Below are 10,877 nucleotides of genomic sequence, written 5' to 3' on the forward strand. Positions count from 1 at the left end.
CGAATAAAAAATGTCCTCCGGGATGCTCCGCATAATTTTTCGAGCAGATTTTTCCAAAATTATTTATTTCCAAAAAACTACCTACAAACACATAAAACACCATAATAAGGACGAAAACGAGTACTATCAATAGAGATATTGAGGACAATTCAGACACAAAAATGTGTCTAACATATAAAACCAAGCAAATTCCCGATAATAATGCTCCTCCTCTGTTTTGTTCAATCCAACAATTCATACATATTCTTTCGTATTTGATAAACATACATCCCATGTTATGCTCTAAGAAGTCCATCCCAACACGAATATGCAGTTGAATCACTCCAAATCAGATCCATAAAATCTCACAAGTCCCGTGAAACTCCAAGCCTTTGTTTTGTATAAACTCGATTTCTGACCCTGTTTTTTCGATTCTACAACTCATACCTTCCCTGTTTGACCAAAACAGGGTAATCCCAATCCACAACAAACACGAATTCAGTCTAAAACTCGATCAGAATCTCGCCAGAATGTTCCGCTGCAAAACTGAATTTGAATTTAGTTCTTCCCGCCAAAAATCTAGAGAAGAGAAAGGTTGCCCCCTATCCAGAGTAGGGGTGCCGATAGCAGGTGCCTTTGGGGTGTCCTGAGGGTGCCCTTAGTAATTCGGGTACCCCTTATCCATAGTGAAAGTACGAATAGCAAGTGTCCCCCGGGTGCGCTTTTCGACAACTTTTCGAGCCGATTTTTCCAAAAATGTTTATTGGATAAAAATACCTACACACACATAAAACACCATAATAAGTACAAAAATGAGCACTATCAATATATAGAATCGAGACAAATTAGACACAAAAATGTGTCTATCAAATACCCCCAAACCTATTATTTTCTAGTTCTTGAGCAAAGATAAAATTGAAAAATAAAATCCTAACTCACTGACGCAGGAATCGTCGATTGCATTTAGCGTATGCAATAAGCCTTTAAACCCCTAAGTGGCCCTAGTGGCCGAGTTATAGTCTCGGGAGGGCTTACCAGAGGTATACCCACAAAACCTTTATACTCCAGACCCTAGTTATCTACGCAGAACCTTGGAAAGCACTAAAGAATCTCCTTGGTTGGCATACTTATTGACTACAGGAAGAAATACCGTGATGCGAAATTCCAATTGTTGTACACGAGTTTGCACTCAAGCATACTAAAATTCATATAAAGTGACAGAGCTCTACTCAAATAGTTGCACTATGGACATCAATATTCGGATTCAAACCAATCACATGGATAGATTAAGAGATGGATATAGAAAAACGTAGATGGTTTTGATGTTTACTAAGTGAACGGTGTTTCCCATATCTGTCTGAAGGCCTCCGCCAAAAATGAACCTATCCTAATGGACTGAGATACTAGTCTGAATAATATCAACACAACTGGCATATACAAGGGAACAGTGATTGATAATCTTAACTCTAGGTCAACACAGCTGGCATATACAAGGGTACCAGTGGTCGACTTTATTGAATTTATTCCTTTTGGTCAAATGGTCTGGTCTCATTTTTATTTTATTTTTTTGGCATCTTTTTTTTTTGGTATCTCAATCACTCTAATTCACCCTAGCATTGGTAACAACTTGAATCATGAGCCCCACCTAATCACTTAGAGTAACATAGTTTAAAAACAAAATAAAATAAAAATAGAAGTGAAAAGGACTCAACGAGATATGGTGAAACTATCATGTTATTTCTAACACCTGAGATCTGTGCTTTTATGAATAGACTCTTCTAGATGTTTCCATCTAATCAGATTGATTCCTTAACTCCTACAACCAAAATGCTTCTATCCACTTAGGTTGGTTAGTGTTATCCTTAATGTGCATAAATTTCTAGGCTCTGGATTTTATTTATTAAAACAAAAAGTTTCTATCCCACCCCCAAACTTAAATCTAACATTGTCCTCAATGTTTCGAATGAAAGAACAGTGCCAAAAATATAAGTAACATGAGGAAATAGAGAGTTCGGAAAGATAGTACTTCGGTGAAGTGAAACCAAAAACTGACAAAAATAGTACACAACATACAAATCGCCTCGATGGTCAATCAAGGGTAAACAGGGTCCTCCAGAGGGACCTCCTCAACATCACCTGTAGGAAAAGGCTCTAAAAAGGGCTTCAATCTCTGACCGTTAACCTTTGAATAACTAGTACCATCTGATGTCTCAATCTCAACAGCGCCATGAGGAAAAATAGTACGGACCACAAAAGGAACCGGTCCACCGAGAGCGCAGTTTCCCGGGGAATAGATGCAAACGAGTGTCATACAGAAGAAATTTTTGACCTGGAGAAAACGACTTCCGTAAAATATTCTTATCATGCACAAGTTTCATTTTGTTCTTATACTCCTTAGCACTATCGTATGCATCTCTACGAATCTCGTCCAACTCATTGAGCTGGAGCTCTCTGTGAGCTCCTACCTTGTCAAGTGAAAAGTTTAGCTTCTTAATAGACCAATAGGCTCTATGCTCTAACTCAACAGGCAAGTGACATGCCTTTCCAAATACTAAACGGTAGGGTGACATTCCAATGGGTGTCTTAAACGCAGTACGGTAAGCCCATAAGGCATCAGTAAGCCTCGACGACCAATCTTTCCTATTGGGATTAACTGTTTTCTCTAAAATACGCTTAATTTCCCTATTGGAAACCTCTACCTGACCACTAGTCTGTGGGTGATATGGGGTAGCTACTTTGTGGGTAATACCATATTGTTTCATTAACAGAGCAAACGGTCTATGACAAAAGTGTGAACCCCCATCACTAATTATAGCTCGCGGTGTACCAAAACGTGTAAGTATATTATCTTTCAAAAACTTTTACGACCCTATGGTCATTTGTTTTACATGGAACCGCCTCAACCCATTTAGACACATAGTCTACAGCGACAAGTATGTAAAGATAACCCAAAGAATTAGGAAATGGACCCATAAAATCAATGCCCCATACATCAAAGACCTCAATCACTAAAATAGGGTTCAAAGGCATCATATTTCTACGGGAAATGGTCCCTAACCTCTGGCAATGATCACAAGACACACAGTGACTATGGGAGTCCTTAAACAAGGAAGGCTAGTAAAAGCCACACTGCAATATCTTAGCAGAAGTCTTCTTAGCACTAAAATGACCCCCACAAGCATGTTCATGACAAAAGGAGAGAATACTGGACTGGTCACTCTCAGGTACACATCTCCTAATAATCTGGTCTGGACAATACTTAAACAAATAAGGATCGTCCCAAAAGAAATGCTTAACCTCGGCTAAAAACCTAGAACGATCTTGTTTACCCCAATGTTGAGGGGTTCGGCCAGTAACAAGATAATTCACTATATTTGCATACCAAGGTGATTGGGAAACAGAGAACAATTGTTCATCAGGAAAGCTATCCCTTATAGGAAGGGAATCACTAGGGGAACTAACAACTAACCTGGATAAGTGGTCTGCTACTACATTTTCAGCACCCTTTTTGTCTCTAATGTCTGGAGAAAATTCTTGTAACAATAGGATCCACCTAATCAATCTAGGTTTGGTATCCTTCTTAGACAAAAGGTATTTCAAAGAGCATGATCAGTATAGATTACGATCTTAGAACCTAAGGTAGGATCTAAACTTATCCAAGGCAAACACGATGGCTAAGTTCCTTCTCGGTAGTTGTATAGTTCAACTGGGCATCATTCAGAGTTTTGCTAGCATAGTAAATCACATGAAGTAATTTGTCACACGTACCTAACACACGCCTATAGCATAATCTGAAGCATCACACATAATCTCAAAGGGTAGGTTCCAGTTGGTGCCTGGACTATGGGAGCGGTAGTGAGTAAATTTAAGCTTCTCAAACTCTAAACAAGCATCATCAAAGACAAACTTAACGTCTTTTGCAAGCAAATTGCAAAGAGGTCTAGAAATCAAGCTAAAATCCTTAATGAATCGACGGTAAAAACCTGCATGCCTAGAATGACCTAATGTCTTTTACGGTTTTTGGGACCTGTAAAGTCTTAATAAGGTCAACTTTGGCTTTATCTACCTCTATACCCTTTGAAGAAATGATGTGCCCTAAACAATTCCTGATTTAACCATGAAATGATTTTTCCCAATTAAGCACTAAATTCTTTTCCTTACACCTAGTCAACACTAATGTCAAATGATGCAAGCACTCATCAAAAGATGAACCAAACACTGAAAAATCATCCATAAAGACCTCTAAAAACCGTTCTACCATATCAGAAAATATGCTCATCATACAACGCTGAAAAGTCGCAGGGGCATTACAAAGCCCAAAGGCATGCGTCTATACGCAAGGTACCAAAGGGACAGGTAAAAGTGGTTTTCTCTTGGTCTTCTGGGGCAATAACGATCTGATTATATCCGGAAAAGCCATCTAGAAAGCAATAACTATATCCAGCTAATCTCTCTAGCATTTGGTCGATAAAAGGAAGGGGAAAGTGATCCTTCCTTGTGACCTTGTTCAATTTCCTATAGTCGATACAGACACGCCATCCCGTGGTCACTCGGGTTGGGATTAACTCATTATCCTCATTCTGGACTACAGTGATACCTGATTTCTTGGGAACAACCTGAACGGGGCTGACCCACTTACTGTCTGAAATTGGGTAGATAATACCCGCATCTAACAACTTAAGCACCTCTTTTCGAACTACTTCTTTCATGTTAGGGTTCAGTCGACGTTGCATCTCCCTAGAAGGTTTGGAGTCTTCCTCTAAATGAATCTGATGCATACAAACGGTAGGACTAATACCCTTAATGTCTATAGACCACCCTAAAGCTTCCTTATTATCTTGAAGTACTTTTACTAGCCCTACTTTCCTGATCACTATCCAAGTCGGCAGCAATAATCACAGGTAAAGTCTCAGATGGGCCTAAGAACACATACTTCAGGTTATCTGGTAGTGGTTTGAGGTCCAACTTAGGGGGCTCTTCTAAGGAAGGAACTGAGGTAGTCTCAGAAGCTGGTAATGGTTCGAACCTAGCTTTCCATCTATCAGTGTCTAACACAGGGGTAGAATCTAATAGAGCATTCACTTGTTCAATGGTACTATCATCGTCAAAATCTAAACCAAAATGGGATAGAACTCTCTAATGGGTCTTCAGACAAATGTTTGGTAATGACTCCTGAACTAAGGATTCTATCATATTCACCTCTTCAACACATGTGTCATCTAGCTCATAAGGTAGCTTACTGACATTAAAAATGTTCATTTCGATAGTCATATTACCAAAGGATAAATTCATCACACCATTTCGACAGTTTATGATCGCATTAGACGTAGCTAAGAATGGGCGACCTAAAATCACAGGTATCTGGTTCTCTGGGTCAGGGACAGGTTGGGTATCTAGGACCACGAAATCCACTGGATAAATAAACTTGTCGACCTCAATAAGAACATCCTCGATAACACCTCGAGGAATTTTGACAGACCTATCAGCTAACTGCAGTGTTATCTGAGTAGGTTTCATTTCACCAAGTCCTAGCTGTAAGTACACATGGTACGGCAGTAAGTTCACACTGGCTCCTAAGTCAAGTAAAGCTTTTTCTACCCGGTGTTTACCTATTGTACAAGCAATGGTGGGGAACCTGGGTCTTTGTACTTTGGAGTGTGGTAGTGTTCTGAATGATTGAACTTACTGACTAGCTAAAAAGGCTTTCTTATGGACGCTAAGTTTTCGCTTTCGCGTACACATATCCTTAAGGAACTTGGCATAAGCAGGAATTTGCCTAATTGCATCTAATAAAGGAAGGTTTATGGTAACTTGCTTAAAAACCTCCAATATGTCATTAAAGTTCGATTCCTTCTTTGTTGATGCTAATAGCTGGGGAAATGGGGCTCTAGGCACAGAATCAGACCTCTCAGGAACCGAATTGGCATCATCGGAAATTTTATCAGTCCCCTCAGTTAGTGGTCCTGAGGGATGAGATCCTGAGGGGTGAACTACAGTATGTTCACTATCGGGCATGGTTACCTGATTGTCTACTACTCTACCACTCCTAAGGGTTCTAATAGCATTCAATTGATTCGATGGTTTTGCACCTACTTCATGAACTCCTCTAGTTGGGGGTAGTCTGACTAGGGAGCCTTCCGTTATCTCTCTCACTTAAGGTCTTAGCTATTTGGCCGACTTGAAGTTCTAGCTTAGCAAGGCTCTGAGCATTAGTTTGAAAGTTCTGCTTGGTTTCCTGTTGAAAACTAATTTGGCTCTGTGCTAACATATCCTGAGTTTTTGCTAACATCTTAATAGATTCCTCTAAGCTAGTCGTTTTGTTTTCTGGGCCTGATGAATTCTTAGTGTAACCAAAACCTGGGGGAGCATTAGAATTACTAAACTGACCTTGACTCTGGCCCTTAGACCATGAAAGGTTCGGATGGTTTCTCCAACCAGGATTATAGGTTTCTGAATATGGGTCAAACTTCTGACGGTTATCATACCTAGTGTTATTATAGAGAGCATTGGCTTGCTCTTCATTATTCTGGCCTTCCCAAAAAGGCTCCAATCTACCACTAGTGTGACCCACTTCTAAAGCTTCTAACCTTTTCGCTATAGCAGCAATTTTGGCATCTGATTCAAAGCTTCCTTCTACCCTATTAACGTTTCCTCTGCCTAGAAGAATTTTTTCTGGGGTACCCTATTGCTTTCCCATTGTTGGGTCTTTTCGGCGATTTCATGCAAATATGTCATCGCATCATCAACTGTTTGGTTTTCAAACCCACCTGTACACATGGACTCTACTGTAGTTGTGTGGGATAATCTAAACCCTCATAAAGGATCTGAACTAACCTAACCTTTTCTAAACCATGATGAGGACATTGGGCTAATAAATCATTGAACCTTTCCAAATACCTATACAAAGATTCTCCCTCTTGTTGAAACGTGCAGATTTGCGTCCTAATAGACGATTTTGTGCCTAGGGAAAAACTTGTTCAAAAAGGCAGATGTAAGTTGTTCATAGGTTTCAATTGATTCGGAAGCCAAACTATACATCCACGACTTGGCTTTATCTTTTAAGGAAAAGGGGAATAACCTGAGTTTTAAAGCATCATCATCAAGGTTTCTAATTTTCAGGGTACTACAAATTTCCTCAAAGTCCCTAACATGGAAATAGGGGTTTTCATTTTCTTTCCTAAAAAGATTGGGAGCAACTGTAAGGTTCCAGGCTTAAGTTCATAATTTGCTTCAGTTTCAGGTAACCTGATACACGAGGGACGAGTAGTCCTAGTAGGGTTCAACAAAGCTTTCAAAGTTGCCATTTCTTTTTTTTCTTTTTCCTTTTTTTTTTGGCGCATATACAGGGTTTTCTCCTCAAACGGACGTTCAAAAACGGAATTTTCAAGAATCGGACTTTCTAAATTGAGGTAATCGAGATGCTTAGAACTACTAGGTTTCTCTTTAACAAATCTACCTAGGGCGTATCTTTTACGTTCAGGCATGCAACAGAATAAGGTAGGGAATTCTATGCGCAATCACAAAACAAGGCTAACTCAACCAAATCAAACCTAAACTTCTAGCAAACAAAAAGCATGATGGCTCCACTTAGATTGTTTCTAGACCAGCTTCTATTCTTTCGAAAAGGAACTCGTTACAATCTGAGAAAACCCCTCTGGAATCAATCCGAGTCAAAGTAAGTTGAATCGAGGCGAGGGAATCTCAGTGGAGCTTTGATACCCAAGGCCTCACCGGTTACAAGGCGGCGCAGTCACGCATTCAACTCACAGAAACTATCATGAACTTCGAAGTATGCTCAAAAGAGTAACCAATATTTTTAGAACGACTTTCCTATTAATCTTGTTACCCTATAGGTCTCGTTCTAGTCAAAATTTTGGTCTTAGGTTCGCGTTTGGTTTCGTTTTCCTAAGGCCGGAAAGAAGAGAACGGTGATGAAATCCGAACCCTTATCTTGTATGGCCAGTCCTTGACCTTTACTTGGAAATTAAAGCAGACGTTTTCAAGTCCTCAGCATATATGCAAACGAAGGAATACAGTAAACCCACTGACAGGGGATTCACGGGTGTTTCGAAAAACTTACCTCCCGTACCAGACGGGAGAAGAACCGCTGAAGTCGACTCGGGCCACGACTCCTACGTCATGTACGAACCCGAGAGGCCGAGGAGATATCGTAATCACCGTCCTTCTCTGCATACAGTGTATATTTAAACCAACCCTTCCTTAGAGTTTAAAAATAATAATGTCCAAAGTTTAATGTCCAAGTGTACAAAAAGAAAAGAAAAAATTACAAAAATAACAAACCCTAATACAGTTCTCTCTTTTTTTTTTTTTTTTTAATAATAAAGTAAAAACAAAACCCTAAAAAAAAAAAAAACTAAAAAGAAATTGTCTTCTTTTCCGTTCTTTTCGCTTTAATCTTTCGCTCCAAGTCTTTATACTTTAAGATCCAATCTTTATGAAATCACCAAACTCCTTGGCTCAATTCTCTTTATGATCCAAAACCTGTAGACAAAAGATAAATACCCAAAAACGTAAAAAAGAACAAAAATAATAAAAACCTAAAAAATAAAAGAAAAATAAGTCTAAAACCCTAAAAGCAAATCCGCGTCGGCGGCGCCAAAAATTGATGTGGTCTAAAGATAGTGGTAAAAGTGGTTCGATTCTCAGACTTGCGAAGGATAAAATATATACTTAAATTCTAAAACTAAAATAGAAAACTCACTAATAATTAAAGCAAACACTGACAAAGTTGATATCAATATTAAAAGACAACTGAGGCTAAGATTCCATTATTTTTTCAAGTTCAAAGTGATTTAATCCAATCTTTATATTTATGCAATTTTCTCATTCAATTTGATTCTAAAACATTGCAACAAGTAGATTTTCAAAAGTAATAGTTGTAAATATCAAGTATGAAGCATCAAAAGTCTATAAACTAAGCATACTTCATCAAAATAGATCACAATCACTGAAGTAAAAATCATATTCAATTATAGCTCAAGGAAAACAATCATAATCATAATTGCAATAAATAGATGAAATAGAATATACCACTTATTGTTGGAAAAATAGCTTCCTCTATCGCCTCAGCAATGGGGTTTAGATCCTCATGTTAATCACTTGCTCAAGATACATGTTTGTTGCTCAAAAGTTGATTAAATAGAAGAGAAGGTATGAAGCAGCGTGTTTGTACCAGTTGTAATTGTTACAAAACGCACTGTTACAGAAAGCAGTGTTACAAAGAGATACTAACAGTAATAGTTGTTGGCAAATTGATACAGTTTGAAAGAAAAGGTGACGGTTCTCTGTTCTTCTTCTTCCTCTCGACTGCAACTCGGTTATTCTTCTCTGTGAATTTTTCTTAGCTCTGTTCTGTTTCTAAACTTCCCCAAAGTATGCGTAACCCTTCTATGACCTGCAACCAACCTATATATAGGCAACATACCCAAAAATAAGTCGATTTAATCCCTCTCTTTCCTTCACAGCAAGTCTCGGATATTTCCTTTTCTGAATCTTCTCTACGCATCTTACAAATTAAATCTGACGTCCAAGAATCTCCCAATGATGGCATTAAATATACAGAAGATCTTCTACCCTTATCTGCACGTAATCCCCATGTATAGAACCAAGAGAATTCCCGATAATAATGCTCCTTCTCTGTTTTATTCAATCCAAGAATTCGTCCCTATTCCTTCGTATTTGATAAACATACATCCCCTGTTATGCTCTAAGAAGTCCATCCCAACACGTATATGCAGTTGAATCACTCCAAATCAGATCCATAAAATCTCACAAGTCCCGTGAAACTCCAAGCCTTTGTTTTGTATAAATTTCTGACCCTTTTTTTTCGATTCTGCAGCTCATACCTTCCTTGTTTGACCAAAACAGGGTAATCCAAATCCACAACAAACACGAATTCAGCCTAAAACTCGATTAGAATCTCGCCAGAATATTCCGCTGCAAAACTGAATTTGAATTCAGTTTTTCCCGCCAAAAATCTAGAGAAGAGAAAGTTTTCCCCCTATCCAGAGTAGGGGTGACGATAGCAGGTGCCTTTGGGGTGTCCTGAGGGTGCTCCTTAGTAATTCGGATACCCCTTATCCATAGTGAGAGTCCGAATAGCAAGTGTCCTCCGGGTGCGCTTTTCGACAACTTTTCGAGCCGATTTTTCCAAAAATGTTTATTGGACAAAAATACCTACACACACATAAAACACCATAATAAGTACAAAAATGAGCACTATCAATATATATAATCGAGACAAATTAGACATAAAAATGTGTCTATCAAGCAGCACGATGACTTACGACGCGAGATAACTCGGAAGGAGAACCGAGCAGGGAATCACGAGTGATAGTATAGAGCTCGTTCGAAGTAATGAGAAGATGTATGATATCTCCACCGACTCGGAGAGACCAGAGTGTACCTCACGAGTTTAGTTTACCTACAAATATCAGTCCATGTAGAAGGAGATGGATATGTAATTTTAGATGGTCTTTCTACAGATAATTCCTGAGATAAATTTATAGAAAGAGAGAGTGAGAAATCTAAGTGATATTTGTTACTCTTTCAAGGGTAAGACCTTAATCAATAAAGAAAACATCTTCTCTCCCGTGAACGTAGGTCTTTATGGCCGAACCACGTTGTATGCTTGTGTCAATCTTTACTTTTCATGTTCTTAACATCTTGTTTATCTTTGAATCTTGAATTTAGTAGTTTTATAGACTTTAGATCTACTTGGGTGTAGTCATCAGAAAAGATGCAACTACACATCTATCACTCAGAAGTCTATTTCTATTCTATCTCCTATTGACACAAAAGTCGTATAGCTATATATACGTTACATTATATACATTTGATATTTCGAGTTGAGTTTAACATGCTTACATATTTATCGA

This window comes from Papaver somniferum, unplaced genomic scaffold (assembly GCF_003573695.1).
Source record: "Papaver somniferum cultivar HN1 unplaced genomic scaffold, ASM357369v1 unplaced-scaffold_107, whole genome shotgun sequence".
In the NCBI taxonomy this organism is placed as follows: domain Eukaryota; kingdom Viridiplantae; phylum Streptophyta; class Magnoliopsida; order Ranunculales; family Papaveraceae; genus Papaver; species Papaver somniferum.